Source organism: Electrona antarctica, assembly GCF_951216825.1.
Source record: "Electrona antarctica genome assembly, chromosome: 7".
In the NCBI taxonomy this organism is placed as follows: Eukaryota; Metazoa; Chordata; class Actinopteri; order Myctophiformes; family Myctophidae; genus Electrona; species Electrona antarctica.
The window spans coordinates 23431185-23447878 of NC_136812.1; the positions used below are offsets into that span (position 1 = coordinate 23431185).

Here is a 16694-nt window from a genome sequence, read left to right on the forward strand (position 1 = left end):
AGGCGGAGGACGGGGAACGTTTGGACGAGGGTGGAGGTATTAGGACTCGAGAGGCGCTCGCACACGGGACTCGTCATTGGTCCGAATGACGGCTCAATGACAGCTTGATCTGGGGGACGCCGTACCCGCCTACTTGTCAATCAATTCCTCTCGCGCACTCACATAATCAATCAGTTAAACAAACACACATGCTAAGGTGGTGTTTTCACCAAAAAGGCCTAATTAAAGAAAGCTTGCTACAACAATATTTGACAAAGGCACACAGGAGCTGGAGTGCTAGGGCTTTAGTCTGTGTTCTGTTCAAAAACATTACACTTAAGAAGCCCAACACAGAGAAGTGATCGTGGTAATATTAGACTTGTTGACAGTGACTAACACTAGTCCACCACTGTGTGATAACAGGCAAGGGTTTTAGTTCTATTAAATACCTAGTATTTTAAGCTTTGGGTCTACTGGGAAATAGCTGTATCTGCACTTGCTCTAACTAAGACCACAGCTGAAACGGTGCTCTGTTCATCTCATGCACTGTCTGTGTTTCATTCCCACGCAGGGTAATGGTTTATGCCCCCATATTAACACACACATCCAAACATGAGACACACAGCGTGAATTGTACTGTATGTGTACTCTGACCGGTAACCGGAATGCTCACCCAAAAACACAGGCATTTTTTACTGAGGTTAAGTTTAGGAATAAGAGTAGCTTTAAGGGCCTTGCAAACGGGGAGCAATAAAGCTCCCCGCATATAGTTAATTTCCAATGAGACCTGCATTTTTGCTCGGAGAAGTCGCGGTGCGACAACGCAAGCGTATTTACGTGAGCGCGGTCCCGTGAATTTGTTGCGTGCGTGCTCATTACGTGCACACGCCCGCGACTCACCAGACCTGGATTCTGTTTAGGTTTTTTTCAACAGACCTGGAGGAGACAGAATCAGATCTTTCTAAAGTTTCTGCACTGAAACAGAGTTTGTGGGAGAATGTAAAGGATGCCATGAGCAAGTTATACATAACAGTATGAGCAACTGGCCCATCCTGATCCTTTCCATTTTGTTTTTTTGGTGGGCAGGGGGGAGATTTTAATCAGGCAAATTTTAAAAGAGGCATAAAAGAGGCAAAAGGAATGTATGGAAAAAGGCTGGCAAATCACTTTAATGACAACAAGGACACTCTGCGACTGTGGCAGGGGTTCCACACAGTAACAGGCTACAAGACTGCTTCGCAGCCAGTACAACATTCTTGGGAGTACTGCTGACAGACAACCTGGCCCCGAGCAGCAACACCACTGCCATCACATAAAAGGCAGAGCAGCATCTCTACCCCCTCCGTCAGCTGAAGAGAGTTGAGCTTCCTATTCCAGCCCTGACCATGTTCTACAGAGGGGTACCCGAATTTCACCTACTGTTTTACCTCCTGGTACGGTAGCAACACAGCTGATGAGCTGATGAGAGAAAACAACTCTCCCTTATGCCGTCTGGGAAGCGATACAGGAGCATCAGTGCCAGGACGGAAAGGATGCGGAACAGTTTCTTTCCACAGGCAATCAGACTTAAATTTGAATTCCAGTCTCCCTAGTAGATTGTACATTAACTTGGGGAGGTATTCCTTTTCCTATGCATAAAAAAAAATAGATGACACGAACTCTACAATCTACAAATCAAGTCTTTTTTTGCACTAGATATTCTATTCGGTAACACTTTATATTAAGGTCGTCTTTATAATGCATTATAAGATCATTTATAATGCATTATAATGTGCTTATAAGGCATTATAACACTCGTTATAAATGTTTGTAATCACAAGTTAACAACTTATAACCACATTTATAACATATTATAAGTGCTGGTCATAATGCATTATTATGCTCAGTGGAACATCACATTATAACTATTATAACTTAGGTGGTTATAAAGGCACATAGAGAAGTGCTGTAATGTCTGTGTCATAATGCATTATAACCAATGTGTATTAAATTGAATAATGTCTTATAAACATCAATAATATGATATAGCAGGACTTTGAGACTTTTAAGTAAAGTGGCAACATTCTTTAATTATTAGCAGTTGTATCATTTTATAATACCCTATAGCATGACTTTGTGACCTTTAAGTAAAGTGACAAAACTTTGTATAATATGCTATCGCATATTATTGATGTTTATAAGACATTATTCCATTTAATAAACACATTGGTCATAATGCATTATGACACAGACATTACAGCACTTCTCTATGTGCCTTTATAACCACCTAAATTATAATAGTTATAATGTGCTGTTCCACTGAGCATAATGATGCATTATGACCAGCACTTATATAAACGTGGTTATAAGTTGTTATACATGATTATAAACACACAGACTAGTTGCTACTATTGCTAGTATCATATACTGTATATATTTTGCTTTCATATCAGACTTTCATACACAGTGACTGAACTACATCATCCACTCAAAACCTGGTAGCAATATTAGATGACAGCTGACCAATTGAAATTCAATTTATGCCCATTGCCCACTGCTCAGAACACACAACCCGAACAAGACGCACAGGAACGTTGTACGTATAATGACAGCTCCATTTTCTCTGTATGAACGAGAAGCTCTCTCAGCTAGGGGGTCTCGCCATGTAACGCCAAAGTATTCATACTAACACCGCGACCGCGTTTCCGAGACACAAATGCACGGATATTATTTACTTTCGCTGGGGAAAGGATGGTATATAATGGCAGCTGCTATAGTTAGCAGATAGCACATTAGCTTGTGAGCTGTCTTGGCATCACATTATATATAACCGTTGTGTCTATAAACATGGCTAAGGTTAATTACATCTAAGGAGAAAGTGACAGCTGCCTCCAAACAACACACAAGAGTCTGGAGAGAGGAGACACTGCAGCAGCATTGCCATTGTTGACATTTTTGACAGCTACCGCTAGCTAGGCTAATCTGTGTTAGCATGTCCTCAGAGAACTGAAACGACAGTTAAATTGGAACAATAAAACGACAGTAATCTCACCTCTCTCTGGGCAAACGCGCTGACTTTATTGTATAATTACTTTTAAAGACATTACAGAAAATGATAACTTACCGTTTTAAAAAGCGACTACTGAAATTCAGCTTCACAGCCTTCCCCAGCACTGTTCTTTTGGCAAATCTAAGTGAGCAAATATAAGACTTCCGGGGCACGATCTCTTCAAAATAAGAGTACCCTCAGTCTAGAGTATTGAAAAAAAGATTAATTTGCACATTAAAACTATAAATTAAGCATTTAAACGATGCTATAGGACACACATTATGTTTCTGTGTAAAAATAAGTAATAAGTAATGTTTCTGTGTAAAGATAAGTAATTAAAAAGTTATCTAAATGGATAAATGCTATTCACTGGAGAGCATGGACTTTATAAAGTGGACGCTGGACAAAAATCCCTGCTATGTTTCGACTAGTGTGACATACGCACGCGTCCGGGGAGACCTCCTCTACAACACCACACTGTCCGCAAAGCAGCAGAGGTGTAAAACAAAAATTGGCACCAGGTCACAGGTAAAAAAACTTCCCATTTCCAGACTACAGTGGACTAAAGTGGACACTGGACAAAAATCCCTGCTATGTTTCGACTAGTGTGACATACGCACGCGTCCGGGGAGACCTCCTCTACAACACCACACTGTCCGCTAAGCAGCAAGAGGTGTAAAACAAAAATTGGCACCAGGTCACAGGTAAAAAAACATAAAAAAACTTCCCATTTCCAGACTACAGTGGACTAAAGTGGACGCTGGACAAAAATCCCTGCTATGTTTCGACTAGTGTGACATATGCACGCATCCGGGGAGACCTCCTCTACAACACCACACTGTCCGCTAAGCAGCAGAGGTGTAAAACAAAAATTGGCACCAGGTCAGATGTAAAAAAACTTAAAAAAACTTCCCATTTCCAGACTACAGTGGACTAAAGTGGACACTGGACAAAAATCCCTGCTATGTTTCGACTAGTGTGACATACGCACGCGTCCGGGGAGACCTCCTCTACAACACCACACTGTCCGCAAAGCAGCAGAGGTGTAAAACAAAAATTGGCACCAGGTCACAGGTAAAAAAACTTCCCATTTCCAGACTACAGTGGACTAAAGTGGACACTGGACAAAAATCCCTGCTATGTTTCGACTAGTGTGACATACGCACGCGTCCGGGGAGACCTCCTCTACAACACCACACTGTCCGCTAAGCAGCAGAGGTGTAAAACAAAAATTGGCACCAGGTCACAGGTAAAAAAACATAAAAAAACTTCCCATTTCCAGACTACAGTGGACTAAAGTGGACGCTGGACAAAAATCCCTGCTATGTTTCGACTAGTGTGACATATGCACGCATCCGGGGAGACCTCCTCTACAACACCACACTGTCCGCTAAGCAGCAGAGGTGTAAAACAAAAATTGGCACCAGGTCAGATGTAAAAAAACTTAAAAAAACTTCCCATTTCCAGACTACAGTGGACTAAAGTGGACGCTGGACAAAAATCCCTGCTATGTTTCGACTAGTGTGACATATGCACGCGTCCGGGGAGACCTCCTCTACAACACCACACTGTCCGCAAAGCAGCAGAGGTGTAAAACAAAAATTGGCACCAGGTCACAGGTAAAAAAACTTCCCATTTCCAGACTACAGTGGACTAAAGTGGACACTGGACAAAAATCCCTGCTATGTTTCGACTAGTGTGACATACGCACGCGTCCGGGGAGACCTCCTCTACAACACCACACTGTCCGCTAAGCAGCAGAGGTGTAAAACAAAAATTGGCACCAGGTCACAGGTAAAAAAACATAAAAAAACTTCCCATTTCCAGACTACAGTGGACTAAAGTGGACGCTGGACAAAAATCCCTGCTATGTTTCGACTAGTGTGACATATGCAGGCGTCCGGGGAGACCTCCTCTACAACACCACACTGTCCGCTAAGCAGCAGAGGTGTAAAACAAAAATTGGCACCAGGTCAGATGTAAAAAAACTTAAAAAAACTTCCCATTTCCAGACTACAGTGGACTAAAGTGGACGCTGGACAAAAATCCCTGCTATGTTTCGACTAGTGTGACATACGCACGCGTCCGGGGAGACCTCCTCTACAACACCACACTGTCCGCTAAGCAGCAGAGGTGTAAAACAAAAATTGGCACCAGGTCAGATGTAAAAAAAACTTCCCATTTCCAGACTACAGTGTGCATGCATGCCGTTAACAACTTGTCAAACCCTAAAAGCCCTAATTTAGAGCTATCAATGTTTCACTATGACTGTTAATGGTCGATCTACATAGTACTTCACAGTAGTTAAGTACTACCATTACCATTCATGCAGACATTAGTGTTCCAACACCAGTAATTACAATGTCTGTTGTTACATTTTTGTTTTACACCTCTGCTGCTTAGCGGACAGTGTGGTGTTGTAGAGGAGGTCTCCCCGGACGCGTGCGTATGTCACACTAGTCGAAACATAGCAGGGATTTTTGTCCAGCGTCCACTTTAGTCCACTGTAGTCTGGAAATGGGAAGTTTTTTTATGTTTTTTTACCTGTGACCTGGTGCCAATTTTTGTTTTACACCTCTGCTGCTTAGCGGACAGTGTGGTGTTGTAGAGGAGGTCTCCCCGGACGCGTGCGTATGTCACACTAGTCGAAACATAGCAGGGATTTTTGTCCAGTGTCCACTTTAGTCCACTGTAGTCTGGAAATGGGAAGTTTTTTTACCTGTGACCTGGTGCCAATTTTTGTTTTACACCTCTGCTGCTTAGCGGACAGTGTGGTGTTGTAGAGGAGGTCTCCCCGGACGCGTGCATATGTCACACTAGTCGAAACATAGCAGGGATTTTTGTCCAGTGTAGTCTGGAAATGGGAAGTTTTTTTAAGTTTTTTTACATCTGACCTGGTGCCAATTTTTGTTTTACACCTCTGCTGCTTAGCGGACAGTGTGGTGTTGTAGAGGAGGTCTCCCCGGATGCGTGCATATGTCACACTAGTCGAAACATAGCAGGGATTTTTGTCCAGCGTCCACTTTAGTCCACTGTAGTCTGGAAATGGGAAGTTTTTTTTATGTTTTTTTACCTGTGACCTGGTGCCAATTTTTGTTTTACACCTCTGCTGCTTAGCGGACAGTGTGGTGTTGTAGAGGAGGTCTCCCCGGACGCGTGCGTATGTCACACTAGTCGAAACATAGCAGGGATTTTTGTCCAGCGTCCACTTTAGTCCACTGTAGTCTGGAAATGGGAAGTTTTTTTATGTTTTTTTACCTGTGACCTGGTGCCAATTTTTGTTTTACACCTCTGCTGCTTAGCGGACAGTGTGGTGTTGTAGAGGAGGTCTCCCCGGACGCGTGCATATGTCACACTAGTCGAAACATAGCAGGGATTTTTGTCCAGTGTCCACTTTAGTCCACTGTAGTCTGGAAATGGGAAGTTTTTTTAAGTTTTTTTACATCTGACCTGGTGCCAATTTTTGTTTTACACCTCTGCTGCTTAGCGGACAGTGTGGTGTTGTAGAGGAGGTCTCCCCGGACGCCTGCATATGTCACACTAGTCGAAACATAGCAGGGATTTTTGTCCAGCGTCCACTTTAGTCCACTGTAGTCTGGAAATGGGAAGTTTTTTTATGTTTTTTTACCTGTGACCTGGTGCCAATTTTTGTTTTACACCTCTGCTGCTTAGCGGACAGTGTGGTGTTGTAGAGGAGGTCTCCCCGGACGCGTGCATATGTCACACTAGTCGAAACATAGCAGGGATTTTGTCCAGCATCCACTTTATTAAGTCCATGCACTCCAGTGAATGGACTTGGGCACTCCAGTGCATGGACTTGGGCATTTATCCATTTAGATAACTTTTTTACGTTATTTAATTACTTATTTTTACACAGAAACATAATGTGTGTCTTCACAATAACTGTAATGTAATAACAATACTAATAATGTAATGTAATAATTATTTAATTAACCACGCTTTTATTCTGAAAGCAACCGGATGTCTTAAATTTGCTAGCTCTCTGGCAGGAAGTTCTAGATTTGCCAAAAGAACGGAGCCGGATTCCCCTGCTTCCTCTATAAACTTCCGGTAGTCAAAGCCTCCCACCCAGTCCCATGACCCAGTCCCAAAAGAATCCACTCCCCTCCCTCGCCCTGCCTGCCATTCAGCCCAGATTCAGCCACTATACAGCCATACATCATGACGATGAAGATGACAATAATAATAATAATAATAATAATAATAATAATAATAATAATAATAATAATAATAATAATAATAATAATAATAATAATAATGATAATGATAATAATAATTGCGACTACTATGAACATCCGTCACGCCACCATATGGTTGTCAGTCCATCACACCTCGTGACACGCTCCATATATGGCCGTCTCCATATATTAAGATCACAACACTGACCTCATCAAACCCTGGCTAGCCATACATAGAGAAGACTATAGATCATCACCTATAGATCTGCATTTATGGAGCCGGCCAGCAACTCTACATCTGACCTCAAACCTCAAACCCTTAGATATCCATGGAGCTGACCTGTTCTGACATTCCAGATGTTGATCCTTCCCACCCCACCCGTCCTTCCTCTTCGATGTCTCCCTTTTGACTAGCTGTCCATTCAAACTCTAGAGGGTCCGCCCCAAAATTATTAGAGCACCCGCGGCGAAAACTAGAGTTCTCAACAGGCCCGAAAATGAAAGTCCGCCCCTACCTGGGCCCTAACTGGTCTGGCCCGAGGCCCCGTCTGGCCTTACTAATTAGCACACATGTTTCGCGCCCTACCTGGCCCGAAAGCGTCAATTAAAAAACTAAGGATTATATTTTGAGTCATATTTGAGCAAATTTAAAGCTGTAATGCGAGACAAATATTCTGAATATGTTTTCTTATGCATTTATTACATTACTTTGTGCTTTATTACATACAGAATTAATAGTTTAAAAGGATGTAGCCTATTTTATTTTGGATGGCAAAGCAAATGCATGCCTTTATTGTAAGTAAGTAAGTAAGTCAATTTTATTTATAAAGCACCTTTCTTAACAAGGTTACAAAGTGCTGTACAATGAACACAATAAAATCAATCAAAATTTACAACAGGACAGTGTACAACAACAAACAATAAGAACACTTAATCAAGAAGTTCAAATAAAATCAGGAAAATGTTTACGAAATAAAAACGTTTTCAACAAACTCTTACAAATATTGACAGACTCAGCGTTTTTTAAAGTGCAAGGTAGGGCGTTCCATAATGTAGGAGCAACTACTGCAAAAGCACGGTCACCCTTTGTCTTTCGCTTAGTCCCAGGAACTATTAGGAGGCCTTTGTCAGAGGACCGCAGGGATCTCACATTGACCTTGGGGGGCAGAAGATCAGTAATGTAGGGTGGGGCCAGTCCATGTAGGGCTTTAAAAGTAGTTAAAAGGATTTTAAAATCTATTCTAGCCTTGATGGGCAGCCAATGGAGTGTGGCTAACACCGGGGTGATATGTGCTCGACGGTTGGTGTTGGTGAGAATTCTGGCTGCTGTGTTCTGTACAAGTTGAAGTTTGGATAATGAGGAGCTGCTTAGAGTGGTATAGAGTCCGTTACAATAGTCAAGGCGGGAAGAGACAAATGCGTGCATAATTTTTCTAGGTCAGTGGGAGTGAGAATAGACTTTATTTTGGAGATGTTGCGTAAGTGATAAAAACATGCCTGGGTAACTTTTTTGTCATGGGACTCAAGGGTCATCCTACTGTCAAAAAGTACACCCAGGTTTTTGGCTGTCGATTTGACATTTGCTGCCAGTGGGCCAAGGGACTGCCGAATGGTGTGGGAACTAGCCTCTGGGCCAATGATGAGGATTTCAGTTTTGTCTGGGTTGAGCTGTAGAAAGTTATGTGCCATCCAAGTGTTGATAGCGGAAAGGCAGTCGTGCATAATTGAGAGTTTACAGAGGTCGTCTTGCTTGAATGAAATATAGAGCTGTGTATCATCAGCGTAGCAATGATATGAGATACCTTCAAAACTGTTAATAAGGGAACCAAGGGGGAGCATGTAGAGTGAGAAGAGGATTGGACCAAGTATGGAACCCTGGGGGACCCCACAGAGCAAAGGAGCTGGGGAGGAGGTATAATTGTCCAGGGCGACAGCCACACTCCCTGACAAATAGGAGGCAAACCAGTCTAGTGCCGACCGATTGTATAATTCGTGCCTTTATTGTATCTTTCCATGTGCAATGTTCAATCCAGTTAACTTTCAAAACAAAACACCTTGTTGACATTGCCATGGTAACCTTTTATTTCCCAGGGAGATTATGTTTGTGATATATGTAGAAAGATAAACATCCCATTGTGCTACCTTCTTCCTCACAGACCTAGTAACCTACAGCACAGCACAGCAAACAATACTATTACATAATACTTATCTCCACATCTGATTGATACCTGATTTCTCCTGAATTCCTCTGTAAAACACTTGGGGATAGTCTGTTGAGAGACGTTATGATAGTGACTGATTATGTGAATGGGAACCTTTCTCCATAAAAATCTCATTCTCACTTTTGTAGTCTCAACAGATTGTAATCAGACCCCCCCCCCCTCCTTATGGATCAATAATTCACATATATAGTATAGGCATACTGTATAATGTGCTCTGAACATATTGTATCTTGCACTATGTAGATATTATCATATTGTACAGTAAACTGTATGGGTATATCATTTTGTACTTCAAACTGTAAATAAATAACTCTGCTCACAGAGCACACATGGCTGTATACTGTACCTGTATATCCAGGCTGCTATAGGTTATTCTCCCATCATAGTATGTACATTCTCTTATCTTATATGCTGACAGTTTTACCTTCTACTTTTTTTTTACCCGTTTGTTTATGCAAAAGCTTGTAAATATCTAAGAACCACACAGAAGAAAACCCTTTACCTGTACTTTGTGACAATAAATCTGATTCTGATTCTAATTCTAACCCTAGTTTTAGCTTAGCCTATATTGTTAGCACAGTCTGTGGAGCATGTCACACCGACATTTCACTGCATATAAAAGTATGAGTAAGTGAGTGAGTGAGTGAGTGAGTGAGTGAGTGAGTGAGTGAGTGAGTGACAAATAAAACAATTGAATGTTGAATCTATAACTAATGAGTTGACCCATCCTTGCTGAATCATCAATGTAGATGATGTGGGTGATCTGCATTTAGGCAGCCACTGTGACTAAGCAGCACTGAGCTAGTCTCCAACTCCAAATGTTGACATCATCAGGGATGTCATCAATATTTAGCCCATATATGGGAATGCCCATATATGGAGATCCCTGATGTCATCAATATTGGCCAGCAACTCTAGCCTACATCTGACCTCAAACCTCAAACCCTTAGATCTCCATATATGGAGCTGACCTGTTCTGACATTCCATATGTTGATCCTTCCCCATCCATCCTTCCTCTTTGATGTCTCAACAGGCCCGGAAATTAAGACCCGGCTTTACCTGGGCCCTCATCAAATCCTGTACACTCAAGACACTGCCCCCGCTGCCAGCCTTAGATCTCCATATATGGAGCTGACCCGTTCTGACATACATTCCATATGTTGATCTGACCATATCAAACCCTGTACACTCAAGACACGCTCCATATATGGCCAGTACAGAGTTCATTCCATATGTTTATATGACCCCCAATGCCAAAGCGCCAGCACTCGCCCAGCAGTCTGCTGTCACCTAGGCAGATGCGTGCACTCGCCATACCCTTAGATCTCCATACTGTATATGGAGCTGACCTGTTCTGACAATACATTTTTTATTTATTTTATATTTTCTAACAAGACATCACCAATGCACATAGGTGGCCTTACACAGGGACAGCTAAAACAATGAAACAAAGACAATAAAAAGGGGGGGAAATTGAGAAAAAAGAACCGTTAAAGACAAAAACAAAATCGATATTCATATATAAATATACTGTAACTCGAAAAACTCATGAGTCAGCAAAATATCATATTTTTTGTTTTTGTAAAAAAAGAAAAGAAAAGGAAGACAATAAACAAAACAAAAACAAAAAAACATACAGACACTACAGACCAGTACAAGACATACAGACAAGGACGGGACAAGACAAATAAGACATGTACAGTACAAAGGCTACAGATACAGACAAGGGAGCCAAAAGCGAACCGTTGGTCACAACGTCATATCAATTAAATAATTAATTGAACTGTGTCAAGAGCTTTGGACCAGTTGTCCCATGTAAGGGTCTCCATGACGTCACATGATGTCACAAGGCATATTGATTAGTTGGCAACCATATATGGTGGTGTGACGGACGCGAGACGCAGGATTTCATAGTAAATGCGACCTTCAGTCGCAATTAATAAATCAAAGCTATTCTTGGGTTGTACAGTACTGTGCTCTGTATAAGAAGTTAGCCCACTTTAAATACGTACAATTCATTTGTAAATGTCATGTGAATTGCCTTGAGAGTAAATACAGCACAGTCAACTAGGGAATATGGCCCTCTGAAGTGTTACTGTAGATGTCCTCGCGTCAGAGGGAGAGTGTGAGAGTGCCAAGTCCCGGTGGGAGATCGCCCTTTTCCTTTCTTTTCACAGTGTATCACCAAGGCATTTCCACTTGTTCTGGGAAAGGCGCAGCATCATTAGAGCTGCTACAGAGACCACCCAGGCTCACACTAGAATACTGATACCAGTACATTTATCGCACCAAATTGTGCAGGGCAGAAAGAATTTCTGTGATAAGGCAAGGCCCAGTCCCTGGGGAAACAGTATTTTCCAATTAGACAGGGTTAATCTGATCATTGAGGGATCAAACTGTGATTTGGGCGGTTGGCCACTAATCAGTGCAGATGCTCATGCGGCACAGGGGCTATTTGTCTATATAAACACCAACTGAGGCCTTAAGGACTTTGGTCACAGTCCCAGGGGTACAGCAGCCCTCGTCGATGACGGAGAACGAACATTGACATATCATGCATGCCAGCTATTTAACCTAGAACAGAACCCTCTATTTGCAGCTAATGGAGCCCTCAAGGGAGTTTTCTTTCAGTCTCATGACAGATATAAAGAAACATTTGCACGCGAGATATCACAGAGAATTCTGGGAGAAACACGATGCCAGGTCACAGCTGTCCGTGCACAATTTTGGTTTCATGCCCAGTTATCTGCCCTGGCCAGCTCATGGCTTCATAGACCACAGAATCATATTCACATTGTCCTACAGTGCTGACTGGATTGGGAAGATGGCATGTGTTTTAATAGAGGTGCATGCCTCTCTGGGGCAGGTGTCGGAGGTGTGCTCCAGCGGGGGGCAGCGATGGGACCTTGATCCTCACTGTGACCTCCTACACACCGTGATCCTCACACTTCCCGTAATGGCACACGCTGCGCTGGTACCATAGCTCATCCTCGAACCCTATTGTTCATTGTTTGTCTCCTCCAGTTTTTTCCCATGGGCCCCTGGCCAGCGAGAGGAAAAGGTCACTGTAAATATTGCACTAAAATCCCCCCCACCCCGTCCCCACCCCCCCACCAAGCTCCTGAAGAGGGAACAGGCGACCAGTGGGTGAGCACTTCCTTCCTTGTGGGGGGCATTTCAACTGTAGTCCGGGCCAAAAGGCAACATCAAACAAGCATGAATCTATCAATGTCAAAGATCACTACAGTGAGATCATATGGCTGGTCCTGACGTTACAATAACCTGTATGTATGCGTGTGTGACATGGATGGGTTTAACATAACTCAAAAGGTGCCATTAAAAGTTGCTACTTAGGATCAGGAACCATCATCATCAGGTCACATGGGTGATCATCATCATCATACACATGAAATACAGAATGTTCACGTCTTGTGTTTTGTGAGTACATGTGTTTGGTCCGACGATTCATTGATCCGATACCCCTAACCCCTAACCTAACCATAACCGCAAGCACGGGAGCAGGCGCTAGTCCGAGGTGCGGACGCATGTCGAACCAATGCTCCGTCGGACCATAGTATGCCTCCCGTGTTGAGTGTGTGCAAATGCCTTCATCTAATAGAATGTCTACCATGCCTGTCAGACAGCTACTGTTTTCTTAGTCACTGTAACTGCAAATTGTGCAATAACATATTTCTAATGACAAGGCACGAACCCAATCCCTGGTGCTAACTTGCAACTTACAAGACACACAAAATATGGATTCCTGGGGAAATTAAGTGAGGCTCAGCAACCCATGACCCATGTGTGACTAATCTCCAGCCTGTAGCACTGCTGTTAATATAAGACAGGGAGATTTTAAATAAACCCCTGATATTTGGGTTTGTTTTGCTTCAGAGTGGTGCTCCACCTCCTGCAGCTCCTCTTCCCAGACGAGTCCAGTTCCCTGGGCTCGGAGCTTGGGCTCCGGAAATCCAGGCCTGTGCCCGGCTTAGCTTGGAAAAGCATGGCGATGGACACAATGGTGGAGAGAGAGTTTAGCGGGAACTGAGAAGGCCTTTCAGTCTGATTGCTGACACAGTTCGTAATGGCTGGAGAACACACCTAACTAAGTGAAGGATGGAGACACGGAGGGAGGTAGGAGGGATATTTTCGTAAGGTAGCAGCAAAATACCTGACTTACCCCGAGTGCATCGGTTCCCAACCGTTTCTGGATCAGGAGTCAGGACCCACCTGAAAATCTCAAAAGTTTATCGTTGCATTCGCAACGATAAACTAAAGGCTCATTCACAGTCTGGATTTTCGGTGGTGAGGTGACCACCTCTCCGGTGGTGAGCTGACCACCGGAGCTGAAATAACGTTGAGCGGTGGTGAGTAAAAACAGAGAGAAGGGCTGGGGCGGTGGCGGTGGCGGTGGTTTGCTCTTCACTGCGGCTCGTGACGTCATGTTGTAGTTCGGTGGTCACCTCACCACCGAAAATCCAGACTTTGAATAACGCTTTAGACTCCCTTAGCAGTATCACAATGAAAACTACTGTAATTTGTCAAGCTTTTAAAGAAAACAATACAGGTTTATTTTTTCTATTTTTAGATATTTTTCTATTTTCTAGTGTTATATTATCAATAAAATCGTAGTGTTTTGCCAATTAATTTGGGGACCAACTTGCAATATCGCCACGGCACACAAGTTGGGAATCGCTGCCTTAGTGATAAACTTACGTGGCACTGATCACTGTTGCTATAGCTAAGAAGGGACAATGGGAGTGGTTGCAGAAAGGGGTTAATGAGAGAGAGAGAGAGAGAGAGAGAGAGAGAGAGAGAGGAGGGTGAGAGTGGGAGTATGAAGGGGCATTTTCTCAGATATGTACAGGCTTTTACCACCCAGGTTAACATAACATGTCCCCTTGCCCTGCCATAACACTCCCTCGGCCCCGCTGGCGAGACAACAGGCTACTGTGTCTCAGGAGGCACAGTCTGGATGGGCCCCGGGCACCGCGCAGAACAACGCTCTGGGAAAACTACAGAAGGGAAATAAAATCATACCCGTGTGAAGTGAGGGGCACTCTTATCATCATACATCATCTCATTCCGGCCAATCAGAATTTGCGTCCTCACCTTCATCTTCAATGTTTGTGTTATGCAATGTTTGTGTTTACACAAACACTCAAAATTGTCCATTCATTGTCAATGGGATTTAATGTCTGTGTAGGACAAAGTTTGGGCACAATACATACGCCAAAAGCTGGACATAGGAGGCCCAAACAAACACAACATGTCATTATAAATGAGAGGCAGAGCCAGCGTGAATCATTCCAATGAAAATAGCAGTGATGATGTGATTTAAAAAAAAAAATTTTTGTGGCTTTCACCTTATTTGTTATAGTGGGACAGACAGTAGGCTGACAGGAAATGGGGAGAGAGATGGGGGGAAGACATGCAATAAAGGCCGTTGGGATCAGGAGATGAACCCGTGGCACACTGCCAGACTGGATTACCAGCCAAGGTGCCTGGACCACTGAGCCATGGCCCAGGCGATGATGTGATTTAATGTAAAGTTCTGAAACAGTGCATGCATTTGAGTTAGAATGACTGTTTTCTGAATTTTGTAGAGGTCACAGAGGAACCGCCTTACTTCCAGAGGGTTCGGCTGGAACAGGCAGCTGTGTGTGTTGTTGAGGTATAAGGACATGTGCTCATCAGCCTGGTCGTCCTCTGATGAATACTGACAGGTCGGAGTGTGTGGATAACTGTTTGTGTTTATAAACAGGTGGAGCTTGTTACAGCTGGTGGTTATTTGTGTACAGGATGGATCTATGCCAACTGCAATCAGGAAGCGAGAGAGGGAGAGAAAGGGAGAGAAAGGGAGAGAGAGAGGACACAGCTATGAGCTTGCCCGGTATGTAATTATATGGTCACTATTTTCTATTCCAATTGGACACATACATTTCTGGATTAGAAATACCACACATTTGGGGCAAGAAACTTGATTAATTGAAATTGATTGATTGAATTTTTTATTTCACAGTATACACAGTAGAATGGGTACATTTCAAATTAAAGCACAAGTCAATACAAAAACTGTTACTGTGGACGACACAATGATTAAGCATTACACTTGTTTACAACAAACAGGGCCCACCATTTTAAATTCATCAGAACAATTAGAGACGTACAAATATACACTTATATATTTTTTTAAACAGGAAATCATCATATAAAGAAAGCAAGAAAGGGAAAAACATGTACAGTATGGGGAGAAAGTGGTGTGTGTGTGTGTGTGTGTGTGTGTGTGTGTGTGTGTGTGTGTGTGTGTGTGTGTGTGTGTGTGTGTGTGTGTGTGTGTGTGTGTGTGCGTGCGTGCGTGCGTGCGTGCGTGCGTGCGTGCGTGCGTGCGTGCGTGCGTGCGTGCGTGCGTGCGTGCGTGCGTGCGTGCGTGCGTGCGTGCGTGTGTGTGTGTGGGGGGGGGGGGGGGGTAACTCAGACTTTATTTACGGGGGCCAGTTTCAAATTGAGGGGGAAGCTCCCATGAAAGCATGGAAGTGAAGTGACTAAGTGAGCAAGTAAAACAATTATAGGACACAACATGAAACAACATAATAGATGACTGAAAGAGCAAACCTACTGGAAACACCACTGGATGTGAGAGTTGGAGTAAATGGGAATTTGGAAATCATTTTTAAAGGAAAGAAAAATAAATAGAAATGTGAAAGTTCATCTCTTCCTTTCCGCTCTGTGAAAAAAAAGAGAATATATTAAATCCAATGAGTCCGTTAATGCTACACTGGGGTTTCCTTTCCATTCCAAGCATTGGTCTATAAGGATTTATCAGAGAGACAGCGGGAAGTCAAGCAGCCTCTGCAAACATCAACTGGATATTATCCTACAACAAATTGGCTTAACATGTCTGTTGTCTTGATACCGTCACAAATGTTTCCTTAGGCACTCTCTGCCTGCCTTTTGACATCTCAAGTGAGTTTTAGAGAGTAAGCTACAGCTACAGCCCAGAAGGGGGCTCCCAAGAACATCATTTACAGAAGGTTCTACTGTGATTTCATTCCTTAAGGAGAGACAGAGCAATGTATGTAGAGGAAAGGGGCAAAAAGAAAAACTAAACTAAACTAAACATAGCTTTTGTTTGAATGTCTCTCCCCTTCTCTCCCTCCCACTTTCCTGTCTGTCTTCACTAATAACTATATCAATAAAGGCAAAAAGCCAAAAAACAAATCTTAAAAAATATAAATCGCACTCTGTCTGAATCAAAATCCTAT

The 16694-nt window shown here is 43.0% G+C and overlaps 1 protein-coding gene and 1 long non-coding RNA gene across 2 annotated transcripts in view; both read right to left on the reverse strand.

The window, feature by feature from the left end:
* exoc2 (exocyst complex component 2) overlaps nucleotides 1–3157 on the reverse strand; it is a 52533-nt gene extending 49376 nt beyond the window's left edge. Inside the window, exon 1 of the mRNA XM_079506769.1 lies at nucleotides 3083–3157. The gene's annotated coding sequence lies outside the window, so the exon portion shown is untranslated. The remainder of the gene's footprint in view (nucleotides 1–3082) is intronic.
* Nucleotides 3158–16022: 12865 nt separating this feature from the next.
* LOC306925894 overlaps nucleotides 16023–16694 on the reverse strand; it is a 35596-nt gene continuing 34924 nt past the window's right edge. Inside the window, exon 3 of the long non-coding RNA XR_013790320.1 lies at nucleotides 16023–16156. This is a non-coding gene — a long non-coding RNA (uncharacterized lncRNA). The remainder of the gene's footprint in view (nucleotides 16157–16694) is intronic.